The sequence below is a fragment of the Miscanthus floridulus genome, chromosome 16 (genome assembly GCF_019320115.1).
Source record: "Miscanthus floridulus cultivar M001 chromosome 16, ASM1932011v1, whole genome shotgun sequence".
Classification (NCBI taxonomy): Eukaryota; Viridiplantae; Streptophyta; class Magnoliopsida; order Poales; family Poaceae; genus Miscanthus; species Miscanthus floridulus.
Window position 1 is genome coordinate 42158714 of NC_089595.1, and position 5834 is coordinate 42164547.

A 5834-nucleotide genomic window follows, 5' to 3' on the forward strand; every position below is an offset into this window, starting at 1 on the left:
TTAGAAGTTTGACCTAGGGTCTATACTCTAAGACCCATAGTCTTTGGGGGTGGTATGGACCCCATCGGGCAAGGCAGAGTCCCTCTTCGAGGGGTCTGGCAAAGCGAAGTCTATGGCTGAGGGATCGGGCGAGATGGAGCCCTCATCCTCTGGGTTGGACGGCATGGGGTTTACACCCTTGAGGTCAGGTGAGACGGAGCCCGCGCCTAAGGGACTAGATGGAATAGAACTCGTGTCCTCGGGGTCAGGCTTGACGGAGCCCGTGTCCTCAGGGTCAGGCACAACGTAGCCCACGCCCTCAGGGTCAGGCAAAGCCAAAATAGGCCCTTGACCACCCGAGGGAGTTAGCGCCCATGGCCATCATCTTCCTACTTCTAGGTATTCTTAATACTGATGCTCGACAGGATGACTAAGGATTAAAGGTGTATCCTCGGCGTTGCCCATGTCTAAGATCATACAATCTATAGGAACATAGGCACTCCTAACTTTAACTAATAAATCAGTGGCTACTCTCTCGAGATAATGGGTCGATTGATCGACTAATTGTATGTAAACTAAGGTTGGTGCTAAGGCAGTGTAGAACAATTTATCATAAGTTCGCTGAGACATTATGTTAACACTAGAGCCTAGATCACACAGAGCATTATGGAAGGTATGAGTCCCAATGGAGCAGGTAATCGTGGGGGTACCAGCATCACCTTTCTTAATGGTAAATGGGGAATCTACTAAGTCGGAACCCCAAGAACTTAAAGCATAGCCATACCATGCCATAACAAGGTTGGCTGTCTCTATGGTTCCTTCAGGTTTGCCAGGATTTCTATCTTTTTTATAGGATGGAATAACAGCAGCAATTTAATCTAATTGGGTTTCTATCATCTTATTGAAACTAAGTTGATTCTTTAAAGCAAAAGAAAATTCATCCAATTTAGCATTTATATTTTCCAACATCTTCTCATGAGCATACAACTTTTTATTAATGCTATTAGTCATTCTACCATTGCTATAAACAAGATCTTTTAGGAAAGCATAACTATCATTACCTTGATTATTTACGCGAGGAGCAGAGTAATAATTGTTACCTCCCTAATTGTTGGAGCACTGATTCTAGCCTTGATGTTATTATGGATGGAACCTATTGTAGATGTTGACGAAGTTGAGGTCCTCTTAGGTCTCGGGATAGGAATTCCCTGAATGTCTAACATCTCCACAAACTTCACAAAGTCATGTGGGAATCCATGGTTTTGAGTGTCTCTTGGGCACTCACCTTCTCATAGTGTTCTAGTCGCTTTGAGAGCAGATCCATCTTAGCTGCAAGCATGTCAATTTTTTAATTGAATGCATACCTTGTTTACGAGGTTGGAGTCGATCGTCGCTCCATCCTTGGTTGAAAACCATCTTCTCGATCAGTGTCTTGGCATTTGCAACACTCAGCGAAAAGAATGCTCCCCCAATAGCAGCATCTAAATGGCTCCTATCTAACGACACTAATCCATGGTACAAGTTCTAGATTAAAAGCCAGTATTCCATGCCATGGTATGGGCATGCAGAGATGTACTCTTGCATTCGTTCCCAAGCTTCGGGAATCAACTCATCTGCTAGTTGTTGAAAACTAGAGATCTTATTACGAAGAGCATTAGTCTTCCCCATAGGGAAAAACTTGACTAGGAAAGCATTTGAACATTTGTCCTAGGTATCTACAGCGTTGCGGTTAGAGTAAAACCATTGCTTAGCCTTTCCTAACAAAGAGAAAGGGAAAAGGAAAAGACATATAGCCTCTTGGTTCACTCCCTTAATTGTGAAGGTGCTACAAATCTCCAAGAAATGTTGGAGGTGAGCATTTGCATCCTCGTGGGCTTTCCCACAAAACTGACTAACCTGAACCATCATAATTAATGCAGGCTTAAGCTCAAAGTTAGCATCCCCATTAATAACATTTGGTCCGGTGGCTACATTAGTAGCCGAGGGTGTAGAAAAATCATGAATGGACTTATCGCCCATGATCATGTAGGGTAGTGATAGGATATGAGGAAAAAAGGATAAACTACTTAGGATAACAAAAAGCCTAGCTAGAAAGTCTAGCAATATAAATATGAGACCAATTGCCTTCTCCAGTAATGGTGCCAGAAATACTTGTTGAAACTTCTTAATAACTATTGGAGGAATTCCGCAAGCGCATAGAACTATCGCGTAGCACTTCGCTCGATGAGTACTAAATGTCGAATTTATATTTTTCCCATAGGAAGGAGGAAGGCTAGAACCTATATTGGGCTAAGAATTGCTAAGGTAAAGCCTAAGTTAATCCTAGGTAGATGAACGATAGTGGAAGTTGAATGTAAACTACCTAAACTAAACTAAACTAAACTAAATGACAAGCTACACTAGGGATAGCTAGGTGGGAGAGCGAGTGATTTATCCTTCTAGTAACTAAGGGAAAACAAAAGACTAGGAGGAATGCGATAGTACTTCGGGGCACAACCCGCCTACCATCTAGGAGAATTAAATAGACAAGGTCTGCCACGAGCCCTACGATTTAATAACTAGACCTATCGTGGTGGAATACAGAGGATGGACAAGGCTATCACCACTTGCCACCTACCATAATCTATCTGAAGGCCTAGCCGTATTCATAGGTAATCTATAGTCTAAGCACCATGCTTAATCTATAGGCTTACTACTTCGATCCGAGCTCCGATAAAATGAGATCAAAGTACCCTAAACAAATAGTGGAATTGGTACTAATGAATAGCTACTAATTATAAGATAATCTATACTACTAATGGCAAACAACAAGCACCTAATCTCACTAATGATGAACGATAATGACTAAGTACTTAAAGTAAAGCAAAGCAATAATACTAGAATAAAGTACTTGAAATAAATACTGAATAAAGAAAATGTTGAAATGAAAGAATTACAAAGGAGGGATACCAGACCCAGAAGACTCTTCCAGACCCTGAGAGAAGCTTTGCCCTTGCTCTACTCCACTACTAGACTACTACTCTATAGCAAATGGTAAGCTAGAATGCTAAGAGAAGCTTGGAGAGCATGGAAATGAATGGAGCGTCTTTCCACCGAGCTCCACATGCTCTATTTATAGTGTAGAGAGGCATGAGGATACTTGTAATCAGCAGGGAGGTCGGTGGAGGACCTAGAGCACCGGGCGGCGCAAGGGGGAGACCGGCCGGCCCTTAGATCCACCGCCTTTGCATCGTAGCACCGTGGTTGCTCCTCCAAGTCGGTTACTAAGACAACACATGTAGAAATTTGGGCAGGATGTTGGTTGGTAAGTCGATGGAGAGCTCAAAGTGTATGACAAAGGGCCCATGAAACCACCATGAACAATCATGTTCATTGATTAAACCAACTTGAATGGAAGCTTCTCATTGGCTCTAGAGCCGCTCCCACAGATCAGTGACGTAGTAGGGCCACTTGTGGGGCTAGGCGGCGCTGCCAAGTGGGCACTCGGCCTCTTGTCACGTCCACTTGCTCCATATGTCCATATTTGTCACCAATTTGTCCTATTTTTGCTTAAATTTCCTACATACAAATAATTCTACAAGCACAAGTGGAACTAGGTGAATTATAAACAAAATTCTACACATGTGATGATGATTTACCTCACTTTGTCATTCTTTTGGGTGGAATGTTGGTGGTCAAAATGGGTGTTAGTGACCGTCAACAGCTACCACCTAAAACAAAAACCTATGTCTCCTACAATTATTTTTGTAGAAGCCGCTAAATAATTTTTTAGAAAAAAACACGGCTAGAATGGATCTTACAAACCTTGCTGGACTCACAAGAGTTAAACCCAGTCCATGGTAATTGACGCAGATGGTCTATAGACAAGTGAGTTATATGTCATTGATGAATGAATTTGTGGATGCAATATAGCCGAGAAAAACTAAAGGACAATATATAAAACACAATTTGCACAAATATGATGCATTTCAACTATGATGATATTGAACAATTTGGCCCCTGCTTATTTAGTCCCCATGCTCCGCCACTGCTCCCTCTCTGGCCGGGGTGTTCAACTCCTGATGACGACTAGTATATCACCCGTGCTAATGCTACGGCGATATTAAGGCATAAGATATTGTTGGGAATGCACATTAATCCCTAATGTTTATAACCAAGAACTCATCATTAGTTTGGTACAAATTGCCACACCTATCTACTGGCACCAAACAAATGCAACATATATAGATGACATAGAACAATTCATGTTCAGCATCTTTTCCAAGACTCTAGGTTGGATCATATATTGATTATGTGCTACAAAAATTCCTAACACATTTAATACAACATAACGTTTCTAGTTGACAAAATGTACCTTTAAAAGGTACCTAGTGACATTCATCATCTCCCAACTCAAGAATCTCAACAAAGGAAAGCTAGCCTGCTACAACAATATATGCTAGCTATCAAAATAACATTTCATTTTTATCTGAGTTCTAATGAAACAAAACATTTAAAAATGCAACTAATGTTGTCCCAGAAGCGATTTGGGGCTAGGTTACTTGGGTGCCTCCTCATCAAGCCAATTGTTGTGCCAGAAGCAGAGCCTTTACACCATCACCTAAGGAGATTGTGGTTGAGGAGTTGAAAAGGAGACAGTCAACATCGTTACAAGGAAGCTCCATTCCTGCCCAAGGTTTGGAGTCTTCCTTCCAATCCTGCCATAGTGAACAAAGTCAGAGGGCGCAACCAAATCTTTCGAGATAAGGAACTCGCAACCTGATAGCATTTCATAGAAACAAAGTAATGAAATAAGCTCTACTATATTGTTTTATTAGGAATCTACATCTAGACCTATGCATATGTACATAATAGAGATTCCTTCCATCAGAAGAAAAATTGTTGCGACTGCATCTGAAAATGGTCGTGAATTCTTTCCCGGCCTTCGATTATGCAAAAGCTGAATCTCATCAAGGTCTCTATCTGCAGTCAAAATTAATTGTTAGACCAGAACTAGAAAAGGATGGAGCAAAGAGAAGGGACACCTGTTTTGCATTCAGTTGATCCAAGGCTATTCAAAAGTAAACCCAAGGTAAGCAATTTATAAGTTGTATTCACTGGGAATTTAAGTAGAAGAGTTCAATGCATATATTCATCTTCCATTGCTTGGTTATTTTAAAAAGATAATTTAAGAAGATAAGTAGACATAGTCTTATTTTAATAAGAACAGAAAACAGAGAAGGTGTTTGAAGATGAGATGAGAACCGTGACCAAGAAAAGTGAGCAAACAGTAACAAATACAGGTGCAGGTTCAGACTTCCAAAAGAACTGCTTGGTATATATGCCTTTTAGAATGATCTTGTAGGCAGGAAAAGAATTAAGTCATCGATTTGTCACAAAAAGGTGCTGATGCAACCTGCATGGTAGATCATGTAATAATGGGCATGCTTGCTTGTATCTGAAAGAAACATATTTCCAGAGGTCAAGAAGATCGTACCAAAAAAATTTTGAAGGGAATTTGAATGTAGTAAACAAAATCAAAAGTTGGGATACCTGATGATATGCCAATATTCCACATGAACCCTTCAACAAGATTGTGCAGGTTGATTTTGGAACAAGTTCGCTACAAAAATTCTATTGATCCATGACGAATTGCTATCGTCACAATAGCCCCGAAATCCGTCATAGAATGCCATCCGTGACGGAAATTTTTTCTGTCATGTATCGAGCATCAAAGATTGGCTATATGAGTTATCTGTGACTATTTTCGACCATCACGGATCCCCTCGAAGTCCACTTAGCCCACTCTAGGCCAGGCTGAGCCCGGTAGTCTATGACGAAATTTTTCGTCATGAAAAGCTTCCTCGTTGGATTTT

At 40.9% G+C, this 5834-nt stretch overlaps 1 non-coding gene across 1 annotated transcript; it reads left to right on the forward strand.

Moving 5' to 3' along the window:
- Window positions 1-1525: 1525 nt before the first annotated feature.
- Window positions 1526-1634, forward strand: LOC136514551 (small nucleolar RNA R71). Its single transcript, XR_010773706.1, has one exon. It is a non-coding gene; the product is annotated as a small nucleolar RNA R71 (small nucleolar RNA).
- Window positions 1635-5834: the final 4200 nt, after the last annotated feature.